The sequence below is a fragment of the Hordeum vulgare genome, chromosome 6H (assembly GCF_904849725.1).
Source record: "Hordeum vulgare subsp. vulgare chromosome 6H, MorexV3_pseudomolecules_assembly, whole genome shotgun sequence".
Classification (NCBI taxonomy): Eukaryota; Viridiplantae; Streptophyta; class Magnoliopsida; order Poales; family Poaceae; genus Hordeum; species Hordeum vulgare.
Window position 1 is genome coordinate 129,058,581 of NC_058523.1, and position 12,740 is coordinate 129,071,320.

Consider the following 12,740-nt stretch of genomic DNA (forward strand, 5'->3'; position numbering starts at 1 on the left):
ACAGCTCAACGAGCAACACAAACTAGACACTTAAGACAAACGGAAGGGGATAGCTACCAGCATCACTACAAAAGACTACGAAATTATTCCAGGCAATGCGGAGCACTTCCCCATGGCACTTGTCCAGCTCGCTGATGAATTGTTGAAGCGTTCTCTCTTGTATGGCATCGCAGAAATCAATATTATATTTAAAAGAGATAACGTTCTTCCAATCTTTCTTACTAAGGTCAAAGAATCTCTTCCCCACGAGGCCAACAAGGTCATATTGAATTCCTTCACGTTAGGTATTCCTAGACCACTACAACATTTCTTCCTAGTAACGAGGCCTTAGTTGGCCAAATGATATTTGTGTTGATCCTCCATATTACCTCCGAAAAATGGACCAGCTGTGAGTTGATAGCATCAATTGCCCACTTGGGGAATTTGATGACAGCCATAAGATATGCTGGGATACTAAGAATACACACATAGAGAAGGATCAACTTCCCTTTGTAAGTAAGGTGTTTGCCCAGCCAACCAGAAATGCCATTAATAATCATATCAATAATGGGTTGAATATCCTATCTGCGCAACTTATCATAGTACATAGGCACTCCTAGGTATTTGATGGGAAAGGAGCCAAGCTTACAGCTAAAAATCTTAGCAAACGACTTAGCTACTCCTTCCTCAATATTAATCGTCAACAGATTGCTCTTTTGAAAATTAATCTTCATATGAGATAGGTTTTCAAAACACCCCAGAATCCATTTAAAGTTCCTCACTTTCTCGTAACAGTTTTCCAAGAAAAGTAGGGTATCATCTGCACATTGCACACTGGTGATCCCCCCTCGATAACGTGAGGCAGAAGCCCCGAAATAAAATTATTACAAGAAGCCTTGATAAGCATTTTAGAAAAAACATCAGCCACTATGTTAAAGATGATGGGTGAGAATGGGTCACCCTTCTTGAGACCTCCCCCCCCCACAAAGAAGGGGCTAGTTGACGGGGATATAACCCTAGGGTAGGGTCATAGGCCTGACCTATATGTCCTACCCAAGGGCACTTCATTATTAGTTTAAGGACTACAATGAAAATTTCGGCTAGATCACGACAACATCTAATCCACTCGGTACCGATCCACTTGGACAAGTACATTCCATCCACTCGGATGACAGTCAACCACTCGGCCGTATGACTCACTCGGGTATGCAAATACCAACAGTCAGCAAGGCAGTCGAAGCATAGAGGAGGTTCTGTAGTGGGCTGACATTACGGCATCAATGCCCCATCTTGTAACATAAGAGGTGAGGGGGTGACACACTCTATATAAGCGACCCCTCCACATAGCTAGGGGCTATCTTCTTCTCCCCCGACGGGCTCATTCTTTCCCTGGAGCTCTGGCTCTCTCTCTATACCATGTAACTTATGTCTATGACAGATAAAACAAAGCCTCTCCAGAGCACGAGACGTAGGGCTGTTATCTCCACTGTGAAAGGCCCGAACTCGCTAAAACCACCATGTCACCCATTTGCATCTCGATAGATCATGCTCCTTTATCCTACCCACTTTCTATTGTCGGAATCGTTACCACGACAGTTGGCGCCCACCATGGGGCATCGCGTCTATTGAGCCATGGTGCAAATGGTTTTTTCTTCAATCTAAAGCAACGGATCAAGGACCATCGTCGGAGATATTCACCGTTGGAGTTCTTACCACCACGCCACTCATACAAACAAGAGGATCAGGGAAGTATCCATCCCGTATAGTCTTTTTACAATAAATTACTAGTTGAGCGTCCGTGTGTTGCCATGGGACAACAAACTTATGTTGCTCACCGTTATTTCTAGCTATTGAGTCCGACCCAACCTTATCAGTTGTCTCGCCGCCATCGTAATAAATCCCTTGTTCCTCGTCGTCGTCAACCAATGGAACATGGGTTCTATCACCCTAGCAACCCCTCCATTACAATCCCTCCACTGAAAGCGTCCATCACATAAAATATCACCATATACTTTCGTGTCCTATACAACGTATCACTAAAACAAAATACATCCGACTCATACTTAAATTTGAGTTGAACATAAGCAAGTCAATAATAATTTATACAGGTACGTTCTTGATCAAAACTCATACAAGTTGAAGTATATTGGCCCCCAAATAAATGCTCAACATTTTTATGTAACTATAAATTTAGGCAGAGATGCACGTGCAACTCTATGAAACATCACAAAAAGCGTGTATCATCTTCTCTACTCTTTATTCCTATCGTATTCATGGGTACTGCTGATTGCTCTATTTTCTGAAGGCGTAGAACAGAAGGTTGGCTCTGTCTTCTGAACCTGAGTGTGCAGCACAGGTTTCTATGTAGGACACTGTTAGTGAGTGCAGTGAACCAACATGTGCACATATAATTCTTTTAAAAAACAGTTGCACAGAGAATAATCTGAAACTGGACTGTCGCTAGATCATCACATGAATATTATTGTAAAATACCTTCTTGAAGCTTTTTTAGCTTGTAACTATAATCGGTAGATTGTAAAACTTATTTAGGTTCAACACTAAAGGTCAACAACAGGAGGGGAAACTAAGTTTATGCGGTAAGAAACAATGTTGTATATGCTTCAACATATGTGCTTGTACAATCAATAATTTTCCTGTCAATGGTATTTCAGAATTAACAAGAGAGAAAAACACAAAAAAAATATTGTCTCTCTTCTTGTCATAATTACGACTATTCCGGTATCATCAAATGGTGGACGGACAGCCCTCCCACACAACTGTGTGGTGACCAAAAAAAGAGGCTCTATCAGAAGCAAGGGCATTATCACATACCATCGTTTCCTATTTCAATTACAAAATGTAAATAACTTTGACAGTTGAGTTCAAATACGTGTTAATTTTATATAAATACGGTAATGCATTACAGGATAACCAAATCCTTGTATACATGAAAAATAATTTAGCATATCCGATCATTTGCGGGAACAAAGTCAGAACCAACTTATGTTATTCAAAGGACAGTTCACATATAATTATATGGATATTAATGAGGCCTGAGCTAAATTTGTTAACCTGTCTATTTTTTTTTTCATTTATTAATCAGGTAAGCAAGTCAGAACACCTTAGGCAATAGGCTGGAAGGAAAAAAATGCATAGCAAATAAATGCTTGATGGTGCATATCCTTTGTTTGTTAAGATGTTATTTTGCAGGAGCAACTGAGACTTAATAGCACACCTAAAGAACCATGGATCTCTCATATTCTACATAAGACCCCTTCGCTTTGTTGCTACAAAATGTATAAAAATCAGAAAATATCATAAAAAAAGATCAGAGGGTAGGTACAAATGCTTTCACATTAAAAAAAGTTCTCACAAAAATTGTGACGACTTTATCACTACTGTATGTGAAGGTAAGTTGATGCCGTGCCAAATTATTTGTCGTGCATAGAATTTGAAGATCACCCTTCGGAAAAGCCCCTCAACAAGACTCCAATCCTTTAAGCAAAGACCATCATTATGAAACCAACTAAAATTTGGAAATACGACTATGTCAGTGTAAATTTAGGCAACACCTAACATGAGTGTCCAGATAAGAAGACAAAAACACTGTAATCGGTAGCAAAATTAGGAAGGTCATGTCCCAGAGAACAAGATTCAACATGACCTCCATGTACGATACAAGACTACAATTGCTTGTCACTACAGGTTAAGGAAGCCTCTCGTAGATGTTCATACTGCTACATAGATTTCATGAATGGATTTGAATAGCCAAGAGACCTTGCAGTTTGTGAGAAGCACTGTGATGCTTCTTGTGCACCTTTTCTTGTAGAACAGAAAACAAGTGCAGACTTCCCTCTCGAGTGTTGCATCAGTATATTTGTATTCAATATTCACTTTCTATTTTGAGCACTTCAATTTTGACAATTTAACTTATGGGCAGTAGGCAGTGTAATTGACAGATGAGGAGATATGACTTACCAAAAATGAAACTTTGTAGCCTCTGAAAGTGAAAGAAACAAAGGAAATTAAGTTTGAAAAAATTATCCAAACAGTGTCCAATATTTTTCACAAGAAAACATTGTGCAGAAAGTATGATAGAATATATCTCAACACCCCTCCTTAATCCGTCCCTAGAATTTTGAAAAAACAAACATTATAGGACAGGAATTATGCGTACTCTCTTGAAGAGGAAGTCATTTTTCGCTGGAGCATAACCTAAATAGCATCATGAAACAATTATTAATTAGGAAAAACACATCAATGGCTGACAGTACTAAATATCATCAGAGATGTTAACTTCCATCAAATTGTTATGGAAAATCCACATGCTTCTGAATTTTTAGCAGCACAAAGTAAAGATTTATTTTAACATCATTTTATGACTGGTAAAATTTGCACCCCTTCAATGCAGAGGATGGACTCAGCCACGAGAAATGTTTTTCTGGCTTTAACACGATTAAACCAAAAATTGAAGTACATGGTATACAAAGCTATCAAAATCTCTATTATTAAAGGGGGATCTGCCGTCGTGATGGTTCAACCGAGCATCCTTCCTACGACAACCCGCATCCCTTTCCTATCGTAAGCGATGGGCCACTTCCCAGGATAGCCTCGCTTCCCTCCTGTGATCCCACTTTCCCCGTGAGACAAAAAAAGAAATGAGAAAAAGGCCACGAAATAAAAAAGGGCCATGTCCAGGATTCACGTCCCACGCCCCCATCTCCCGGCAACCTCCTTGCTCCTCCCAATCCCAGATCTCTTCCGAGAAAGGAGCTCACGATTTGTCCGCCGTCGAAGATGTTCCGAGCAATGCGCATCCTTCTCAGGTACGAAGATTTCTTTTTCTCTTTTGGTGTGGTGTAATTGATAGATGGGGAAAGACGCCACTGCCCAGTGCCCACTGTTGTTTGCTACGTTGCTCCTCATTTGGTGTGGTGTTCTGACTTCTGACTTCTACGAGTGTAGCACGGCCAAGAGTGGAGCGGCCGGAAGGGCAGGAAGCCCGTGACACCTCCTCTTCGCTTCCGCCGACTCTCGGAGGCTGGCCGGGAAGGTGGCCGTCATCACCGGCGGCGCGAGCGGCATGGGGACGGCGCCAAGGTCATGCTCACCGATATCCAGGACAGCCTCAGCCGCGCCGTGGCCGCCGAGCTCGGCGACCCGGACACGGCCTGTTACACCCGCTGCGATGTCACCGACTAGGCGTAGGTCGCGGCCGCCATGGACCTCGCCGTGGCGCGGCCCGGCCGAGTCCACGTCATGTTCAACAACGCTGGGATCACGGGCGGCAACTACGCGGGGACCGCCATTGAGTCCCTGGACATGGCCGAATTCGACCGCGTCATGGCTGTCAACCTCCGCGGGCTGGCCGCTGGCATCAAGCACGCGGCGCGTGCCATGGTCCCGTGCGGCGCGGGGTGCATCCTCTGCACGTCCAGCACCGCGGGCGTGCTGGGCGGGTCGGGCCCCCACGCGTACAGCGTCTCCAAGACGGCCGTCGTCGGCATGGTGCGGTCCGCAGCGGCGGAGCTGGCGGCGCGTGGCGTGAGGGTGAACGCCATCTCCCCCTACCCCATCGCGGAGCCCATGGGGGCACGGTCCGGGAGGGAGATGCTGGGGCTTCCGCCCGGGGGCGCCGGCGACGAGGAGATGATCAGGCGGCTGTTCGATGAGGACATCAACGAGATGGGCGGCGGCATCGTGCTGCGTGCGGAGGACGTTGCGAGGGCGGCGATGTTCCTGGTTTATCTGAAGAAAAAGAAACAGTGTACTACTACTTAGGTCTCAGTTTGCAGGACTCCGTATACGCTGGTTCATCTTTCAAGTAAAATGGAATTGAACTGTTCTGAAAGGTTTGAATTAATTGAATGAAGAGGTACCGTTTTACTTAAGTGATTGGTGAGAGGAACAATATGGTATCACAATGTGTATGAAAAAAACATATGATATCACAAAACAAGTAATTTGGTGATTGGTTGGATTGAAGGGACATCACATGGAACCCTCTATTCTTAAATAGTTGCAATCTATTATTTATTCTTTCTCTTCATACAACTATGCCACATCGTCAAGTCATGCATGTAGTCATAAGTTATATAATCTCTATTATTAAAGGGGGATCTGCCGCCTGTCGTGATGGTTCGACCACCAGCGATCCCCCTTCTATGCTGGAAGCCCTCCCGCCCACGTTCTCCTCCCACAATTTTTTTCCTCCCATAGAATTTTTTCCAACCCTTCGAAAACCAAACGATTTAATAAAGAAAATCAAACCCATAGGCCTCGTCTACGCTAGAACCGCTCCCCTCGCTAACGAAAAATGGTAAACCCTCCCTAGCCTGGAACCGCTCCCGACGCCGCCCGGTGCCGCCATCGCCCCCGCGCGCTCGCCACCGCTCCCGGCGTCGCTCGGTCCCGCCCTCACCCCGCCCTCGCGCGCTAGCCGCCACTCCTGGCGCCGCTCGGTCGCCCGCCCTCGCCCCCGCCCCCGCGCGCTAGCTGCCGCTCCCGGCGCCGCTCGGTCGCCAACCCTCGCCTCCACCCCATGAGCTCGCGGCCGCCCCCGTGCGCTAGCCCCCGCCCCTGTGCCGCTCGGTGCCGACCCCGCCCCCACACCGCTCGGTGCCGCCCCCTTCCCCGCGCATTCGGCCGCAGCCTGCGTCGGGAGAGCTCAGTGTGGTGAATGAATGAATGAAGTGAGCTACTGATTTTTGAATAATGTTGACTCATTTGCATATTCTTGTATGGAAAGAAGAAAGATAGGATTGACCTTGTGCACTGATGGTTGTATGGACGTGATTGCCATTGCCGGTCAAAGGAGTATGACAGCAGACGTTGTGGGGATGCCGCACTCAGCCCACCATGAGCTCCGGGTCAAGACGGTGGCGGCCGACGAGCGGAGTTTGCTCGTTGAGGAGGTCATCCTCCTCCCTGTACATTCTTGGCTTCGCAAGAACCTGACTGGTTTGATTTGATTCAGTGGTTCTGGTGGCATTGGATTCTCAGATGCAACATCTAATTGACAGTTCTTTACTCCAATGAAAGAAAAAGAATGTTATTACATAGTGGGGTTCAGTGGTAAATGCTCACATATTCTTGATCCCGAGATATGTTTTGCTTCTATATGCACTATTCTTCTAGGTGGAACATAACTAGAGCAAATATTCTGTGTGGTTTCAACATCTTCCGATTTTTTTAAAAATTGATTTTAATACCCTCTTTCCCTGAACAATTTATTCTGCATTTTTATTTGCCGTTCTTGTTCGGATGCTCATATTTGCATTGTTCAGCGACTACTTCAACAATACAAGAAGTTGGAGTAAATCCTTTTGTTGAAAATTTTGAGGCATCGGTTAAAATAGTAACAAAGGAAATAAGAGCTGAGAACAGCTTTAGTTCTTAGTTAGCTTTTTATAACTTAGTTAGAAAAATGATGTGTTATTTATAGGATCGTACTAGCTTTTCCTTTCCCTACTTTATTTCTCAAAGGTTAGAGAGAAAGCATTCAAGAAAGATTGATACTTATTGCAGCCCCGCATGCAGGTGGCGGGAAGCGTTGGCAAGGGTTCGTTCGGAAGAGCAGGTGGCTTACAAGGTCGTGTGGAGATTCAACGACCGGAAGTTCGGCTCCTTAGAGGACGCCGTTACAGGTGCGTCGATCTCAATCTTCTCCTCCATTGCCATTGTCTTCCTTAGCCGTGTGTGTAGCAGGTGTGCTCTCGCACTTAAAAGAATTTTCAGTACGCGATGGGTTCTGTTCTTTCTAACTCAGTTATTGCTTGCCTTCTCGTAACATCTTCTTTGCGACGGTGAGGACAACATGATTTGTTCCCCTTCATTCTCCTTGTTATGGCATTAATTGTGTTCAAAAAATAGTTTTAGTGAAGATCGAATGGTTTTTAGATTAGGTGGAGAATACATGAGTATTCTTTGTTCTGTAGTGTATTGTTATTTAACTGAGACGTATGCAGTGGGGTTATGTTTATTGAAGCAACCTAATTAATTACATCCATGATAAACACTATTTCAATGGGTTGTTCAACTGAGACGTACTGTTGTATGACAAAGTTTATGCATTGGAAGACATGGCAGCATGTTAATTAAAGCCATGGTAAACACTATACATTCAGAATTCCTATGCAAATTGGGAGACCAGACCTTACAGTCATCGAATCCATAAAAGATTATGCAGTGGGTTGTTTAACCGAGACGTATTATCTCTTCTAAATTATTGTCGAATGCATCTTCATGTGTGAAAATGTGGACGGCTACAGGAGAAACATAAACTTTATAATATATACAAAGTTGGAAATGTTTAACTGCTCAAATTTCTACTTTACAAACAAATAAAATGATGCAAGGTATACAAATGTCTGTGGTTGATCAGAATTTACATTGGGTTCAGCAATAAATTGGTGCTTAATTGTTGCCTTGGTTGCCTTGAGATGGATTGAATCAGTTAACAACACACGCACACACACTCACATGTAACGTATTTGCTATTTATAATTCTTCAACTCAGGGTGATACAGCCTAGGAGTTGCATGTATCACCCGGCTAAGCAGAGTTAGGATTTTTGGGCATCAATTGTTGGTGAACTCTTGCAATCTTTGAGATCTATTAACAACCAAAAGAGAGAACTAGCAAGCTGGAGATTTGACCATCTAAATTCATTGTGCTAATTTAAGTAGTTCTTAGTTATCATCTAACACAACCATTACAAGATTTATTGATATAGTCCATTGTTTGCTTTTCGTTTTTTGGCAAATGGAGCAGATTATGAAATCACATATTTCAATTAGTTTTTGGTCTGTCAGCTTGAGTAGTAATTCTTTATAGTGTCCCAGTTAGCTTGAGTAGTAATTCTTTATAGTGTCCAAGTTGTTATTTCATATAGGCTACCTTGGTATGGTGTAAGGGACTATAAGATACTTCATATAGGAGGTCGAGCCTAAAAAAGGTACAATCATGTTAATCAATCTGTCATGATATTTTTCTTGCTTCAAAATGCTCCCTGGGGTGTTAGTTAACAGTCCTCTGAATATTGATTTTCTGTTACATAATTTGTCCATTCGTGCAAGCTTTCATTCATGATGGGCCGACCTTGAAGTCTTAACGATTACCCTTTCCAACATGCAACACTCGCGATGTGGTGCTTAATCCTGCTAATTATTTTTTGTCTATTAATTTTTATGTTTTTTTTTCACCTCAGATATTGTATTAATTTCGGTTGGGTTCTAACTAGAGATGCACATAAATAACTTGGTTCCGGGTATCATAAAACAAACAAGGCACAAACCTAGAAGGTTATTGATTATATGCTGCAACCCATTTAATTAAGCTGGTTTTCTTGACACCATTTTCTATTGCAGGCTGTTGAATATATAGAGTTTTTGCAAGAGAATGAACAGAAGTGTGGTTGGGTGAGGTCTGGATACAACATCTTACTTTTTGTTTGTTTCAACAATGCCTTTTTCTTTTACTTCCTGCTTTGATCAATTTGGAACTAGCCTTGTAGATCGGAATATTTGAAAATTGATGTGTAATACTAGGTTTGTGATTGCAGTGTGTAAAATTGGCCTATTTATTCGATTCTTGTCATATAAAATGTGTATTTTCTACCCTGAATGTGTATTTTTTTTTCTTAGATGCCCTTATTGTTGGGTAACGTAACATAAATTCAAAATATTTCCTACGCCATATTTAGATCTTCCTATGGAGAGACCAGAAACGAGAGAGAGGTGAGTGCATCTTCATACCTTTGGAGATCACTAAGCGAAGTGTTGCTAGAACGCGGTTGATGGAGTCGTACTCGCGGCGATTCAGATCGCGGTGTGATTCTGATCTAGTGCCGAACCACGGCACCTCCGCATTCAACACACGTGCAGCCCGGTGACGTCTCCCGCACCTTGATCCAGCAAGGAGGAGGGAGAGGCTGGGGAAGATCTCCGGCAGCACGACGGCGTGGTGTCGATGGAGAGACGATGTCTCCCGGCAGGGCTTCGCCAAGCACCGTGGGAGAGGAGGAAGAAGGGCGGCAGGGCTGCGCCGAGAGAGATGGAAACTGTGTGTAAAACAGCCCCAAAACCCCCACTATATATAGGAGGAGGGGAGGGGGTGCCACCCCTAGGGTTCCCACCCTAGGTGGTGTGGCAGTCCCCCAGATGGGAGGTGCGGCGGCTAGGGCAGGGGGAGGGGGTGGCGCACCCCTAGGTGGGCCTTAGGCCCACCAGCGCCTAGGGTTCCCCCCCCCTCTCCACCTCCTGCGCCTTGGGCCTTCTTGTGGGAGGCGCACCAGCCCACTTTGGGCTGGTTTCCCTCCCTCTTTTGGCCCATGCTAACTCTTGGGGCTGGTGGCCCCTCCCGGTGGACCCCTGGGACCATTTCCGGTGTTCCCTGTACATTACCGGTGACGCCCGAAACATTTCCGGTGTCCAAAACCATCCATCCTATATATGAATCTTTACCTCCGGACCATTCCGGAGCTCATAGTGACGTCCGGATCTCATCTGGGACTCCGAACAACTTTCGGTAACCTCGTATAACAATTCCCTATAACCCTAGCATCATCGAACCTTAGGTGTGTAGACCCTACGGGTTCGGGAGACAGGCAGACATGAATGAGACACCTCTCCGGCCAATGACCATCAAAGGGGTCTAGATACCCATGGTGGCTCCCACTTGATCCACGATGATCTCATCGGATGTACCACGATGTCAAGGATTCAATCAATCCCGTATACAATTCCCTTTGTCCGTCGGTATAGAACTTGCCCAAGATTCGATCGTCGGTATGCCTATACCTTGTTCAATCTCGTTACTGGTAAGTCTCTTTACTCGTTCCGTAGCACGTCATCGTGTGACTAACTCCTTAGTAACATTGAGCTCATGATGATGTTATACCGAGTGGGCCCAGAGATACCTCTCCGTCACGCGGAGTGACAAATCCCGATCTCGATTCGTACCAACCCAACAGACACTTTCAGAGGTACCCGTAGTGCACCTTTATAGTCACCCAGTTATGTTGTGACGTTTTATACACCCAAAGCACTCCTATGGTATCCGGGAGTTCCACAATCTCACGGTCGAAGGAAAAGACACTTGACATTAGAAAAGCTTTAGCATACGAACAATACGATCTAGTGCTACGCTTAGGATTGGGTCTTGTCCATCAGATCATTCTCCCAATGATGTGATCCCGTTATCAATGACATCTAATGCCCATGACCAGGAAACCATGATCATCTATTGACTAACGAGCTAGCCAACTAGAGGCTTGCTAGGGACACATTGTGATCTATTTATTCACACAAGTATTACTGTTTCCTGTTAATACAATTATGGCATGAACAATAGACGATTATCATGAACAAGGGAATATGACAATAACCATTTTATTATTGCCTCTAGGGCATATTTCCAACAGTCTCCCACTTGCACTAGAGTCAATAACCTGGTTACATTGTGTTGTATCGAACACCCATAGCATTATGGTGTTGATCATGTTTTGCTCGTGGAAGAGGTTTAGTCAACGGGTCTGCAACATTTAGATCCGTGTGTACTTTACAAATCTCTATTACTCCACTCTGGACATGGTCCTGGATGGAGTTGTAGTGGCGTTTGATGTGCTTCGTCTTCCGATGAAACCTGGGCTCCTTGGCTATGGCAATGGCCCCAGTGTTATCACACAAGAGTGTCATTGGACCCGACGCACTTGGAACCACTCCAAGGTCGGTGATGAGCTCCTTCATCCAAATTCCTTCATGAGCTGTTGCTGAAGCAGCTATGTACTCCGCTTCACATGTAGATGCTGCCACGACTTCTTGCTTGCTGCTGCTCCAGCTCACTACCCCACCATTCAAAACATATACGTATCCGGTGTGTGACTTAGAGTCATCCGGATCTGTGTCGAAGCTAGCGTCGACGTAACCCTTTACGATGAGCTCTTCGTCACCTCCATAAACGAGAAACATCTCCTTAGTCCTCTTCAGGTACTTAAGGACATTCTTGACCGCTGTCCAGTGTTCCATACCGGGATCACTTTGGTACCTCCCTACCAAACTTATGGCAAGGTTTATATTAGGTCTGGTACACAACATGGCATACATTAGAGAGCCTACGGCTGAAGCGTAGGGGACAATACTCATCTTCTCTCTATCTGCTGCCGTGGCCGGTGACTGAGTCTTACTCAATCTCATACCTTGTAAAACTGGCAAGAACCCTTTCTTTGAGTTTTCCATATTGAACTTCTTCAATATCTTGTCAAGGTATGTACTTTGCGAAAGACCTATGAGGCGTCTCGATCTATCTCTATAGATCTTGATGCCTAATATGTATGCAGCTTCTCCAAGGTCCTTCATTGAAAAACTCTTGTTCAAATAGGCCTTTATGCTCTCCAACATCTCTATCTTATTCCCCATCAATAATATGTCATCCACATACAGTATGAGGAAAGCTACAGAGCTCCCACTCGCTTTCTTGTACAGACAGGCTTCTCCGTAAACCTGTATGAACCCAAACGCTTTAATCACCTCATTAAAGCGAATGTTCCAACTCCGAGATGCTTGCACCAGCCCATAGATGGAGCGCTGGAGCTTGCACACTTTGTTAGCACCCTTAGGGTCGGCAAAACCTTCTGGTTGCATCATATACAACTCTTCCTTAAGGTTCCCGTTAAGGAACGCTGTTTTGATGTCCATTTGCCAAATTTCATAATCATAAAAGGCGGCAATTGCTAACATGATTCGGACTGATTTTATCTTCGC

General features: G+C 44.5%; 2 pseudogenes; one reads left to right on the forward strand and one right to left on the reverse strand.

Annotated features, from left to right (window-relative positions):
* Positions 1 to 2,636: 2,636 nt before the first annotated feature.
* The window catches only part of LOC123405213, a 38,308-nt pseudogene continuing 28,204 nt past the window's right edge, over positions 2,637 to 12,740 (reverse strand).
* On the forward strand, positions 4,777 to 5,819 carry LOC123402632 (annotated as a pseudogene).